Source organism: Mustela lutreola, chromosome 13, assembly GCF_030435805.1.
Source record: "Mustela lutreola isolate mMusLut2 chromosome 13, mMusLut2.pri, whole genome shotgun sequence".
NCBI lineage: Eukaryota > Metazoa > Chordata > Mammalia > Carnivora > Mustelidae > Mustela > Mustela lutreola.
In genome coordinates this window covers 81,770,597-81,785,653 of record NC_081302.1, presented here as the reverse complement: position 1 = coordinate 81,785,653, position 15,057 = coordinate 81,770,597, and the positions used below count along the sequence as shown (strand labels likewise).

At 44.8% G+C, this 15,057-nt stretch overlaps 1 pseudogene; it reads right to left on the bottom strand.

The window, feature by feature from the left end:
* Positions 1-280: 280 nt before the first annotated feature.
* On the bottom strand, positions 281-4,142 carry LOC131813659 (methylglutaconyl-CoA hydratase, mitochondrial-like; annotated as a pseudogene).
* Between the last annotated feature and the right edge of the window lie 10,915 nt (positions 4,143-15,057).

The following is a 15,057-nucleotide window of genomic DNA, read 5'->3' as shown; positions in this document are numbered from 1 at the left end:
ATTCCCCCTGTTTGTGTTCGCTCTCTCACTGTGCCTCTGTCAAATAAATAAAATGTTTTTAAAAAATGTGTGCTGAATCTTGAATCTGTTTTTGACAGTATACATGACTACCTTTGTAAAACTGAATAAATATGACATGATACACATTTGAACAAAATACACATATGGGTCCACTTCAGATGCTTGATTCACCGCACAGATAATGGGCTCTTCACTTTGGTCATTGGGATTCCAGGTGCTGAAGCATATGTGCATCTGAAAGATACTTCCAGAAGTGCATTTATTTGTTACCCTGGCATTTTAAGGATTTCTGTTTCTTCTGTTCTCCTTTATAGTGAGGAGGCCTTTTCCCCTAATAGCAAGAAGACCCTTCAACCTGTTTTTCGTCGGAATAGTCTGAGCATAACAAGCTTCTTCTATGGCTAATCTTGTTACTAAATCAACCTCCACCCCTTGATTAATTGTTCATTTTGCCACTCACGTCCAAGGCCTTACAGTGGGCAGCGTCCCCCTCCTGGTTGTTCTAGAACATGGCTGATCAAGCCCACTGCTTTGGCTTATTGACCACCAAGTGCCCATGCAGAGAAGATGAGCTTTTGGCCAGGGACATCCCAATAGCCCATGGCAGTCACTGAGTGCCCACCGATTTCATTAATCGCTGCTCTTATTTCGGAGACAAAAGACCAAATTCACTGGGATTCATTCTGATGCTCTCACTCTCCATCAAGTCCACACCAGCACAGACTATTTCTGGGACTTTACTCCTGACTTAACAGTCCACAATTTCTCTCCTTCTCTCTTCCTTCCTCCCCTCCCCCGCTTTCTTTCCTTCCCTCTTTTCTTCTCTCTCTCTCCCTTCCTTCTTTTCTGCCTTCCTTCCTTTCCTTCTATCTTTCATTCTTAGAGAGGGAGAGAGATAATCCTTTTTTTTTTTTTTTTAAGATTTATTTTTTCTTTTGACAGAGAGAGACACGGCGAGAGAGGGAACACAAGCAGGGGGAGTGGGAAAGGGAGAAGCAGGCTTCCCGCTGAGCAGGGAGCCCAACGCAGGTCTCCATCTCAGGACCCTGGGTTCATGACCTGAGCCAAAGGCAGCCGCTTAACCAACTGAGCCACCCAGACACCCCAGAGAGAGATAATCTTAAACAGGATCCACATACGGTGGCCCAAGCAGGGCTGGATCTCATAATCATGAGATCATGACCTCAGCGGAAATCAAGAGTTGGATGCTTAACCAATTGAGCAGCCCAGGTGCCCCACTGTCCTCACTTTCTTTTCAGATTTTAAAGCATCTATAGCTTTTGAGAGCATTTTAATCAGATTTTTACTGAATGAATTCTTGGCATAAGCTCTGTTTATTCCAAGCACCACAATTCCTTGTTTCTCCTCTTCCAGGTACTGCACCTGCCTCCCGTCCTCATCTCAAAGCTGTAGCCCCTCATCTGGACAATGCTCTGGCTACTGGCACCCAGCCTAGGGACTCTGATCCCAGGGCAGCCTCCACTCAGGGCCAAGCCAGGCACAGCAAGCAGCCACTGAGCCAGCAAGTGCGACCTTCCTGCAAGGTGCCCAAGGCCCCAGTTGCCGCTGCCACCTTCTTGTCTAAGACTTTCTTTACACATAGGGGCACCTGGGTGGCTCCGTGGGTTAAAGCTTCTGCCTTCGGCTCAGGTCATGATCCCAGGGTCCTGGGATAGAGCCCCAGATCAGGGTCTCTGCTCAGCAGGGAGCCTGGTTCCCCCTCTCTCTCTGCCTGCCTCTCTGCCTACTTGTGATCTCTGTCTGTCAGATAAATAAATAAAATCTTAAAAAAATTAAAATAAACATACAAAATTAAAATAATGAAAGGAAAATTTGAGGACAGATGTTGAAGGATCTACAGTACCATGCCTAGGATTCTGAACTTTATTCTGTATGTATTAAGAGTGTTTGTGCAAACCTAATTTGAAAAAAAAAAAAAAGTGAGCAGAGGGCAGGCTCTTGTCAGAGCTGTGTTCTAGAAAAATTACACTAGCAACCACATAAAACTCCACTCTCTTGCTCTTTCTATGATACATACTTAACTCCATCCGCAAACTCTGATGTATTCCCTGTCTGTTCTCAAAGTCGTCCTACAGGGATTATTGGGGACCCCCATTGTCCCACTTCACCACCAGGCTCAATGTTTCTTTTCCTTTTTTTTTTTTAAAGATTTTATTTATTTATTTGACAGACAGAGATCACAAGTAGGCAGAGAGGCAGGCAGAGAGTGAGAGAGAGGAGGAAGCAGGCTCCCCGCGGAGAAGAGAGCCCGATGCGGGGCTCGATCCCAGGACCCTGGGATCATGACCTGAGCCAAAGGCAGAGGCTTTAACCCACTGAGCCACCCAGGCGCCCTAGGCTCAATGTTTCTTGACTCAACTATAAATCTGTGCTAGAGAAAATTTTCGTTACTGTAAGGAGTGAATGAGAAAAATAGAGACTGTGGGTGGGGATAAGTTCAGGAATCAAGAGACATTGCTGCTATTAAGAACACCCTAAAGGGAGCAACTTAAAATTAACACTCAAAGCCGAGTTTGTGCAAGTGGCATGCCAGTTCCCTGGTGGCCCAGCTATTTTAAGTGCTGGCTTAGCTACATGTGATTAAGAGGAATATATCAAATCCAAAAATGCACACATGTCACAATCCCTCCCTTGTTCCCCACTGTTTGGGGAATCATTCCAAGGCATGTCATTACATTTTTCCCAGGAGTAAATCTGCCTGCACAGGAAGCCGCGCAGGTCTGCTCCTCTTCTCCCGTCTGTCTATGTCCTCAACGAGTGCATTCAAGGCCAAGCCAGGAATTTCCCATGAATCATGCGCTGTCGTTGATGTGGAGCACCCGGCAACCTGATTAGACCTCGGTCTGCAGTGGGTGTATTTCTATTAGCATTTCTGCTTCCCCCTGTATACTGCGGGGCTGGCTACCAAGTGCTGCGAAGGAAGGAAGGAAGGAAGGAAGGAAGGAAGGAAGGAAGGAAGGAAGGAGAGAGAAAGAGAGGGAGGGAGGGAGAGGGAGGAGGGGGAAAAAGAGAGAGACAAAGAAAGGAGGGAGGGAGGGAAAGAGAGAAAGAGAGAGAGAGGAAGGAAGGTAGGAAGGAAAAAGAAAAGAGGAAAGGAAAGGAAGGGAAAGGAAAGGAAAAAGTAAAGAAAGGAAAGAAGGAAAGTCGGTCGCTTGGGGACTCAATCAGTTAAGGGTCTGTCTTCGGCCCAGGTCATGATTCCAGGGTCCTGGGATCGAGCCCCGCATGGGGCTCCCTGCTTGGTGGGGAGCCTGCTTCTCCCTCTCCTGCTTCCCCTGCTTCTGTTCCCTTTCTCGCTGTGTATCTCTCTGTCAAATAAATAAATAAAATCTTTAAAAAAAGAAAGAAAGAAAGAAAGAAAGAAAAAGGAAAGAAAGAAAGAAAAGGGAAAGAAAATAAAAGGCGGGGGGAAGGTCTCCTAAGGATGCTGACGGACTCAGCCAGGTATTAGTGCTAGCCTCAGGACGCTCCTCACAATCCTTTTATTCCTATTTCACTGTTTCCCCTTCCGAGTCCCCACGGGGCTGCTTCAGACGGTCAGTCATCCCCAATTCCTCCCTGGCAGATGAGTCCTTCTTGTCCTAAACCAGTGCCTGTAGTTTGCACTAACTCCTTGACTCCCCTGCAGCGATTTTCCCCACCCGCCTCTTTGCCCTTCGGGGAAATTTGGTTTGAACGCGGTGGTTCCCACACAGGCTTTAGGGCTGGCTCTTCAGCTCCGCCGAAATTCCCCTGCTGCAATGATTGGACCAGAGGAGGTCACGTGTCCAGGGGCTAGCCAATCAGAGTAATTCAAGCCCCGGGCTCCCTTGATTGGGTCAAGGAAGCGCTGAAGACCCAGATGGGTCTGGGCCAGGCCCCTGCCAGGATTCAGGCCCGTCCAGGAGGAAACCTCGGCTATTTTGTTGCGCTATTTTGTTGCGCTTGATCCCACGAGGCGTCCGTTGTCAGGGACTGGGCAGTGCCATTTGAGAATCGGAGCCAACGTTTACAGAGAGAGGGGAAGAAACCAAGCCCTGACGGCGTTGTTCGAACTCCTCGATGCGGCCCTGTCCTTGGACTTTTCGCTGCATGAACCGGGCGTTTCTCTTTTGTTCCATTCGGTTTGAGCAAGGTTTTTTGTCACCTGCTGTTGGCCGAGCCTGACACATCCCAGGGTCTTTCCCACGCCCGAAGCAGCCTTCGCGGTTCATGCAGAGACCCGGTCAGGACCCTGCTCCCGTCGGCAGGTGGTCTGCCCCTCCTCCGTTGAGAGAGAGGAGCCAGCCGGCCCAGAGGCCACACTTCCTTCTGATTTCTCAGACACCCGCACCTCCGCCGCTGCTGGAATATTCTCAGAGGAGTACGTCCTCCTGCCCACAGTGAGCGGGACCGCCTCTGCTCTGGATGCCTGTCCCCCGGCCCTCCTCTGGGACTCGGCTTTCTCAGTGACTCCCTCTTCCTTTTCTCTCCAGTCTCTCTGCTCCAGAGGCTCTTATCTTGAGTGTATGGATTTAAAAAGAAAGAGAAGAAAGAAAAACAATTTTCCTTCTTCTGAACATCAGTCTGTCATCCCCGTTCTTCACCTGACAATGGGTTTGCCTCCAAAAATATTCTCTACTCCCTGTACTTTCTTATCATTCACTCACTACTCAATTCACTATGACAATTAGAATTCTGCCCCTCTGCTCTCCTGAAACTGCCAAGTGCAGTGGCCTAATTTCAACATTTCACTCCTCTGCAACAGTTGATCCTACTGATTTATCCTCTTCTAAATGGCCTGTTGAGCTCTTCCCTCATAGATCTTACTGCTCCTTTTCAGGGGTTCTTCCTCCATTCCCCAACCCCCACCCAAGCCAACAAATGGGTTGCCTTTTCTGGACAACAAAACCTGTTGAAAAATGGACAAAGCTTATGGTTTGTTTCCCTAGAAACATGTACTTTGCATGGTATGGATCAAGGCTGTTTGTAACAGACTGGAGAACACACTCCAGCTAGGAGAATCAAAAGGGGCTTTTCCTAAGAGCACAGACAGTTCACATGAAGGTTGGGAGCGTGGAACTTCCAGGAAGCCTAAACATAAAATAGAATGGCTCTGCCCCTGCCGGGTGAGAAAACTCCCAAATAAAAGCCACCGAGCTGCTGGTACCAGAACTACAGCAGCTCCAGCAGGGACTGTGACAGCAAAGAGGTGCACTGCACCCCAAGCTTCTTTCTCCATGTCACTCCCTCTGGGTCAAGTCCCTCACAAGGTCCTCTGTCTTCGGGTGACCCGGTTTCCAATCAAGGTCTCTCCCTAAGCTTGTCTTCCTTGCAGAGCCTAACCTTCATGCAGAAGCCTGGCTTCAAAGGGAGTGGGACATGTCACTTCTAACTTTCCAGCTCAGCACTGTGAAAAGGGGGGTAAGCAGGATAGTGTCAGGCTAATCAATCTGCTGCATCATCATGTGTTTGCAAAATTTAGAGCCTGAAGTTTAAGAAACATATCCTCAATGTCAATGTGAAGTGCTTTTATCATGATTTTTTTTTTTTAAATTGGTCACAAGCAAAATTTTGTGGTCACAGTTGTAATTGCCTTTAATAGGAGAAGGAATTTATTGGCTCAGACAAAAAGTTCAAACACAGAGCTAGCTTTGTCACAATGTGCCCATGGTCTTGGGTGCCAGAGTTTGGTCACTCAGGAGCTATCTCATTCTTGTAGCTCTGTTCCCACTGCTCCTCTCTCAGGCAAGATCTCCCTGCAGTGACTAGTTGCCAAGAGCAATTCCCTGCTCATATTCCCACCCCCAGCAGATGGAGAGCCCCTTTTCCCAAATGCTTTTAGCAGAAGATATAGAATGATGTCTCATCGGACCAGTGAGTCAGGCATTCCTCCTTGAATCCACCATTGTGACTGGGGTGCAGGGCTCTGGCAGACCCTGTTTGAGTGCTGTGCCCAATCCTGGGTCCAAAATGTAGGGCCATCTCTATATGAACAAGCTGAACTGAGGGATATTGAAATGGAGGTGTCCTCAGAGGAAGTAGTATGTTGTTAGCCAAAGGAGAGAATGGATGCTGGAAAGGCAAATTCAAGGGCTGTCCCTTATACCAGAATTCTACTTCCTGCCTTCTGTTCAGATTCCAGATAATCTCACCTACTTCTATGGCTTCAACTACTCACTTGGCTTAGGACCCTTCGGTCTGGCAAAAACCTTACTTTGATTATTTTCATCCAAAGGAATAGAAAGCTCAAGTCAATAAAAGATACAGTCCATTTGAAAGGAATTTTTTTAAAGGGATTTTTTAGAATGAGGAAGGACACTGTCTTTTTTCTTCCCTGTCTAAAAACACGTTAAACAACATTCAGAAATGACTTGCATTGCTTCTGGTCTCCTACTGAAAATGGAATTGTTCACTGTCAGATAATCCAACTAATTTTGTCAAAGTGGTGGGCACGGGTATTTTTTAATCCACAAAGGAAATATTTAAAAAAATATATTTATTAGGGGTGCCTGGATGGCTCAATGGGTTAAGCCTCTGCCTTTAGCTCAGGTCATGATCTCAGGGTCCTGGGTCCAAGCCCTGTATCTGGCTCTCAACTCAGCAGGGATCCTACCTCCCCACTTTCTCTCTGCCTGCCTCTCTCCCTACTGTGATCTCTCTGTCAAATAAATAAAAATCTTTTTAAAAAAATCTATCAGGGCGCCTGGGTGGCTCAGTGGGTTAAGCCGCTGCCTTCGGCTCAGGTCATGATCTCAGGGTCCTGGGATCGAGTCCCACATCGGGCTCTCTGCTCAGCGGGGAGCCTGCTTCCTCCTCTCTCTCTCTCTGCCTGCCTCTCTGCCTACTTGTGATGTCTGACTGTCAAATATATAAATAAAAAATCTTTTTAAAAAATCTATCATCTATCTATCTATCTATCTATATTTGTTTTTCTTCTTTAGGAACAGATTCTACTCTTTATTCTTGGGATCTTCAGTTGAGATCTTCAACAATCCATTTATTTCATCTAAGGAAGTTTCAATGGTTTTATCTAATCTCAATTGTCTTAATTCCCAGCAAGCATGATTTTGATCAATTCTGTAGAGGTTGTATTTTCTCTTCTCTTTTGTGTAGTTTATCTTCTGGGAAAGAGGCACACAGATTTAAGTAGGTGACTATCTTACAACCAGTTTCTTAAGACTTGTTCTAGGGATAGAGGAACAAATGAATTATGACTTAGTGTTATCTGCTGGTATCAAAAAATGTTCTCAAGCTCTATTCCCACCCAGACTGAGTTTCCTATCTTTAAAGGCATTTTCATCTCAAAGTCCTGAAAACATTACAACTCAACCTACCTCAAAGGAACTCATCTTTAATATTTGCTTTTGGGGGTACCTGGGTGGCTCAGTTGTTAAGCATCTGCCTTCATCTCTGTCATGATCCCAGGGTCCTGGGGTTGTTCCCCACATCAGGCTCCCTGCTCAGCAGGAAGCCTGCTTCTCCCTCTTCCACTCCCCTGCTGTGTTCCCTCTCTTTGCTGTCTCTCTGTCAAATAAATAAATCTTTAAAAAATAAAAAAAATTGCTTTTTGCTCAATATTGCCTTTTATAATGAATTACTTTATCTTTTAACAAATCAGAAATTCCTGAGTTGTCTGTCATCTATCTCCCTCTCTCTCTCTCTCTGTCTTTCCTTTCATACCCACTTGGTCATCAAGTATTGCTACTACTTCCTGAATCTCTCTTGAACCTGTATCTTTCCATCCTCCCCTGCACCTCCTAAATGAAGAAGACCCTGTCCAGGAATTGTGGATAACTTACTTGGACTCGTAACAAAAGCCTGAAATGCTCTTCGCCATCCATCCATCACTGGAAAGGAGAACCAGACAAGCACCTGACTTCAGCTCTGGCTTTAAACCCGTCCCCTCCCTCACCACGGAACCTCACTCACCAGCAGGAGATCATTTTTCCATCGTTGGACCTCAGTTCCTTCATTTGTAAAATAAAGGGGTTAGACTACATTCTCTCCGAGGCCTTCCAGCTTAAAAGTTCTGGAATTCTAGTTCCAAAAACTCTGTCCCCAGCCGATTTAGCTCACAGGGTTAGTGTGAACATTAAAATGATTGTACTTTCAGTGCCAGTTGGCAGTGTCGCTGATGAATTCGTAGTAAAGAGTCCTATGCCTAGATATTTAAAACCTCATAAGTCAGAGGTTTCAAGCACAGTCACATATATTCAGCCCAGGGAGCAGGGCTATTGGAACCCTCTCCAGCCAATAGCTTCCAGGCAGGCCTGGAGAGCTAGTGCCAGTCTGGCAGGCAGAACTTCAGAGAAGGTTGTGGATCTGAGTCATTATTAGCCTCACAGACACAGACTCCCGGGGGACCTGCGTAGGGCTCTGCTAGCACCTGCCACAGCCTCCCTCTCTTCGCTCCTTTATTGTTGGCTCTTCTTTAATTATTTATGTAGCGGGGGTGGGGTAATTGTTTTATAATTTTTTTTAAAGATTGTATTTATTTATTTGACACAGAGAGAGAGAAGACAAGTAGGCAGAGAGGCAGGCAGGGGGGGCGGGGAAGCAGACTCCCTGCTGAGCAGAGAGCCCAATGCAGGGCTTGAATCCAGGACCCCAAGATCATGCCCTGAGCCGAAGGCAGAGGCTTAACCCACTGAGCCGCCCAGGCACCCGGGAAATTGTTTTAGTAGCTTGCACCAGATTTCTAACAGAGAGACACCTGTTTAGGAAGACCCTTGAACCGGCCTCTCTGGGGATGGTGGGAGAGCATGCTCTTTTAGGAGGTGGGGAAGCCAAGGGGCAAACGGGAGCAGGTAGTGTATAGAAAAAGAAACCCAGATGGCCAATGAATACAGAAAAAGCTGCTTGGTATCCCAGTTAATGGCTCACTAGTGAGGAATACAGAAAGCCTACTGGCCTCAAAGTGGGATAGACTTTGCAGTGAAATACATTCTCCTGAGTCCCCTGTGGGATCAGGCTGAGAGAACTTTCTTGAAACTACTTCCTTGCTTAACTGGATTTCCTGTCATTGGAAGGATGGCATTTAAACTCGGAGGACCAGGTGACTCCAGGTGTCACTTACATTATGTTAGTAACAACACAACTGTGGGGTGCCTGGGTGGCTTAGTCGTTAAGAGTCTGCCTTCAGCTCAGTCACGATTCTGGGGTCCTGGGATCAAGCCCCACGTGGGGCTCCCTGCTCAGTGGGGAACCTTCTTCTCCCTCCCCCACTCCCCCTTCTTGTATTCTCTGTCTCTCTCACTTTCTCAGTGTGTCTCTCTCTGTCAAATAAATAAATAAAATCTTCAAAAAAACAAAACACAACTGTGTTGCTTTCTGACTTTTTAAAAATTAAAAATGTCTCAAGCCTGTATATTGACCTGTGTTCACTGCTACATATCACCCTAAGAGCCACTGAGATTTATTGTGTTGGTGCTATTGCTCTGATTACCTAGCAGCTCCTGGGGAAGGAAACATACACATTGATTTTTCCTAATGTAAACTAGGGAGGACAGCTGAAATTACTGGTTAGTCTTGAGTTTCCCTAAAATACCAGTGAATTTCGTGTGAGATTCATGGGGCCTTCATGACCGTGTGAAGAGCTGGGGCCCCCAGGCTCTTCCTCTCATGGTGCCATGGGAAATGAGATATTCATGCTGCATGTGGAGCTAAGCAGACCGGAGCCAGGGACAACTCTATGGGGCTTGGAAAAACATGACATTTTCTTCATATTACATCATACAGTTATGTCAAGAAAAATAAGATAGGGAGTAACAGACAAAATATTTAATGCTGACTTTCCAGAAAACTCTTCAATAAAACCCTTCTAAGAACTTTATTGAGAAATTGGAGTGGTCTCTCCTTGTACATGGTGTGCCTCTCTCAAGGTCTACACCTTAACCGTCCTTCCTTCTCTACCCCTGGATGGTCACCAAGAGGAGGAACCGTGTTCACCCAAATGGGTGATAAAAAGTTGAAAACCGTTTTTCCAAATCTTTCAAACATTTGTAACAGTTGAAATTAGGCTTAAAGAACCTTATGGTTCCTTCTTTTCTTTCATGGTGGAAGTTCTTTTCATCAGGGCAAATGCTCCTTGGACCCAATTGGACTTTTTGACCCCAATGACTTCACAAATGGAAGGTCTTCCTTGTGTCTCTCGCCTATACCAGGGCAGTCACTCAGAGGACAGCGAGTCTGCTAAGCCTTTCCTTGGCCAGAAGTGTGCTAACTGGGACACCAGACATGGCAACCCAGCCAAGCCCTCCCCTGCTCCACGCTGGGCAACACCTGGGGCTATGGAACCCTCCCTCTTTCCAACACAGACTCCACTCACATCTCTACCCTTTGTCCATCAGGTGGGCAGCAGTGGGGGAGCTGTCTTTCCAGGTGTTGGATCATCTTGCTTGCATTTTCTAGCATGGCTGGGAGTCCCAGGTTTTTCATCTCTTCTCAGGCCTGTGAATACCATGGGGTGATGTTAGACCCTCTCCCCTCTGCCCAAGCCACTCTCTGGATCCCCAAACCAGAGTATGGCCAGCCACTCTGGGCCCCGTAGGAGATCAGCCCCTCCAAGCACACCTTCGAAGAATGTCCAGTTAAAGCCACAAGCAGGGAGTGGGAAAGTAACTCTTTAAAGGTTCAGAGAAACAGCCTCATAAAATAACTAGGAAGCAAGTGTAGCTGGTAGATCAATGGGGCATGTAAGTTATGAGATTTTGTATCAATTTTTATTTCTTTATTTATACACTATAACATAAATAACTCTTTTGAAAGTGTTTCTTGGGCCTGATAAGATTAAGCCCCTCATTATTGCATCTCTGCAGTGCCGTAATACAATTTTGATGCAAGCAACTCCCAGCCAGCATAGATTCCCCACGTTAAGAGCATGGTCCCCCGCTGTCCTCATTTCAGATGCCTGCCACAGCTTTGGTCACCTGCACTTCTAACTAACTAGCTACCAGTTTGGGGGAGGGGGTTCCCAAGAACCTCTCAGGTTTGATAACTCATTAAAATGACTCATAACTGTTGGGCTGGCAGGAAGGGCTACTAAAGATGGCGAAAGTTCCCGCCACAAGACCTGAGCTCGGACAGGAGAACAAAGGCCCAAGCAGGAATCTGAGACCCCCGCTCCGGGCTCCTGTGGACCAATGGGATCCCGATGAGCAGGCGGGATATCCAAATAAGGGAAACTTCCAAAAGACCCCTGAGCTTCCTCCGAGACACCTTAAAAGCCCCCTCCTCCCTGCCTTGGGTGCGACTTCCGCCACTCTGCTTTTCAGAGTGGCGGAACCTCGCCCGAGGGTGCCCACCTCCTCCCGGCGCAACTTTCCTGGCTCCCCTTCTCCTGAGCCCTGAAACTTCGCCGGAGAGCGTTTTTAATAAATCTTGCCTTGCGCCCACTTTGCCTGGTGTTGTGTTTATCTCGCCAGAAAAAACTTTACAATAACCCAGGAAGGTGCTGTACTTACAATTATGATTATGAAAAAGGATACAAATCAGGACCAGCCAAGTGAAGAGTCACATAGGGCAAGGTCTGGCAGATCCTAGGCACAGAGCTTCTGTGTCCTGTCTCATGGCATTGGGGTTGTCACCCCTCCCAGAACAACACTGTTTCTCTGGTGGTCTTCACCACCAGGAAGCTCCTCAGTGTGCAGAAATTTTATTGGGGTTTCATTACTTAGATGTGATTGATTAAAGCATTGGCTTCAAACTTGAACTCAATCAATCTCCAGCCCCTTCCCCTCTCTGGCAGTGGGACCTCAGGCTGCTGTCACAAGGCTTGGAGCCCCAGGCTTCTGATCACATAGATGGTCTCTCTGGCAGAACCAGTACCATTCTGAGTTAAGTCATTAGCATAAGCTCCGGTGTGGAGGAGGGGCCGACCATGAATAACAAAGACACTCCAGTCTTTCCGGAAATTCCAAAGATTTCCAGGTTATCTTTCAGGAAGCAAGACCAGACTAACTCTATCACAATCCCTAACAACACTAGTTTATTGATGCAAGACTCTCAGGATAATCCTCCCAGAAAAAGCAGGTATTATGTGGATTTTCCACTATAAGATAACAAACGAACTGTTGGGAAGCTAATTCTGGGCTAAATGTCAGTATGAGAGCAGTTTATTAGAACAAAAAACAAAGATGGTAGGAAGAAGAAAAGCTTAAAACCAAAACTCACAGTCATAAAAGAAAGATCAAAAGATGCAAGTCCTTGGGGTGGGGAAACTATAGACCATCAGAAAGAATGGAGCCAAGTGGGTTTCACCTTTTGCGACTATCTAAAGACCTACAGGTTGAGAGATACCATCATGGGAAGACCAGTATTCTCTTGAACAAAATGTAGGACCTGGACTTGCCAGTTGATGGGGCTCTCCACTCAGAAGAAATCTACCTAATACCCACCAGGCAGGCGCAAATTGATGGATATGGTCATGCATCAGGCCTGCTTGCATATTTGTCAGGCTGAGAAAATAAGATGTGACAAGAATCTTCTGAAATGTAGTCCCATGGGCAAAAGAAAGATTTAGAAGCTTGTTAAAAAACACATTACCATCTGGAAGTAAGTGCAAGACATAGATCTATGAGAAATTGGTGTCTTTTGGGAAACACTGAGGTGCTAGCAGAGAAAGATCTTTCTCGATTATCACTGTATTCTTGCCTGCCAACTTGGAGGTGTTGGGCTGGCAGGAAGGGGGCTACCAAAGATGGCGAAAGTTCCCGCCACAAGACCTGAGCTCAAAGGCCCAAAGGAGAACAAAGGCCCAAGCAGAAATCTGAGACCCCCGCCCCGGGCTCCTGTGGACCAATGGGATCCCGATGAGCAGGCGGGATATCCAAATAAGGGAAACTTCCAAAAGACCCCTGAGCTTCCTCCGAGACACCTTAAAAGCCCCCTCCTCCCTGCCTTGGGTGCGACTTCCGCCACTCTGCTTTCCAGAGTGGCGGAACCTCGCCCGAGGGTGCCCACCTCCTCCCGGCGCAACTTTCCTGGCTCCCCTTCTCCTGAGCCCTGAAACTTCGCCGGAGAGCGTTTTTAATAAATCTTGCCTTGCGCCCACTTTGCCTGGTGTTGTGTTTATCTCGCCGGAAAAAAAACCTTACAGGAGGGCCTGGTAAGCAAAGATGTCGGATGTACAGGTCTTCATTTTCTTTGAAGTGGGAGGCTTGAAAACTGACCCAGTATAAATGTGAAGTTTGTTCATGTTCATTTCATGAAAAGCATATAATTCTGTGCAAAAAGGAATATACAATTTTCCTAAACATTGAGACCTTGATTGTATCTGTTTGATTTGTTGTTCACTAAATATTAGTTACTTCCTAACATATTTGATATCTGTAGACCCAAAATTTAGATAACCATATTTTTTCACATAAAGCTTCACTTAACTGGTAAGTGAAGAATATTACTATTAAAACTTTTGACAAATACACCAATATTACATCCATCCTAAGGTGCATATTTTCACAATTTTACATCTCTAAAACTGGGTACATATTTGAATCAGTGGTATCTCACAATTATAATTGCTGAATTGTTTTTTTCTTTATGACACATAAGAGAATGTGCATCTATAAAACCTTAGACTCAAGGAAATATGGGCAATGCTTAAATAATGTTATTAGACAAAACATTGCAAGTTTTTAAAGAACCCCATTGTCTTAAATGCTTTAAGAACATGACAGGAATTAGGTGTCCAAATTCTAGAATTGTTAAAGAACTTTAAAAAGCACCTTCAGGCAGGTGAATCTACAGCTTTAAGATATATGCTTCTCCTTTAATCTCTTCATGTGGTAAGTTACAGTAATAGACTTTTTTATGTTGAACCATATTTGCATTCCTGGAATAAACCCAACTTGATATGATGAATGTTGGTTTTACAGACTACTAGATTCAATTTTCAAGTAGCTTATATGGAAATGTTGAATTTCATAATAGAGATATGGCTTTAATTTTCCTCAGGTATATGTAACAAGGAATGGTTCCTCTTTCTTTTAAAGAGATTGTGTTAGATTAGATTATTTGACCATTAGTTGTTTGGTAGAACATTGGTTCTGCCACTTGGTTTTACCATCTTGTTTGGAGTGGAAGAGACAGATTTCATTACCAATTTCATGCCTTTGTAATAGTTTTAGGACTTTCTACGTCATCTATTTCTTCTCAAGTCACTTTTGGCAATTTATACATATTTCGGAATTGGCATATTTTGTCTAAATTTTAAAGTTATTGGCATAGCTTTATAGCATTCTTTATCTTTTTATCTTTGGCACACAGAAGTTGTGCCCATCTTCCCATTCCAAATCTTACTATTACCTTTTCTTTTTCTTAATACATATTACTAGATGATTTTCAGAAGAATCAATTTTTGTCTTTGTTGATCCACTTTAGAGTACCTTTGTTTCCAGCCTCATTATTTCTGCTAATTTATATTACTTCCTACTTAACACTTTCTATGGGTTTATTCTGTTATTCCTTTTCCAACTTCTTACATCTGATTAAAATGGATTCTAAACTCATTAATTCATAGCCTTTTACCTTTTCTGTTTTAAGCATTTTAGGCTATAAAATTCCTTCTAAGTAACCTTTAGCTATATTGCATGTTTTAATATATGTCTTCATAATTATGCACTTCCAATTGTTTTCTAGTATCCATTCTCATTCATTCTTTGATCCGTAAGTTATTGAAAGGCTCATTTAAAATTTTTTCCAAATATATGGAGTGGTTTTGGTTGTTTCTACTAAATTCTAGCATACTTGTAGTAAAAGAACATGTTCTGGTTTTTTTTGTTTTTGTTTTTTTGTTTTTTTAAGCTTAAGACTTACTTCATGGCTTAGGATGTAGCCAAGTTTCATAAATTTTATTTGTACTTGAAAAGAACGTGGAGTCTTTAATTGTTTGATCCAAGATTATATATATATCCAAATATATAAGTGTTTCTCAAATCTTCATCCTTACTGACTTTGTGCCTGCTTGCTCTTTCAATACCAAAAAGGTCTATAAAACATCTCTTCTGCTCTGATTGTGGATATAATTGTCTTCTCTTTGGCCCCCATCCCATTCTT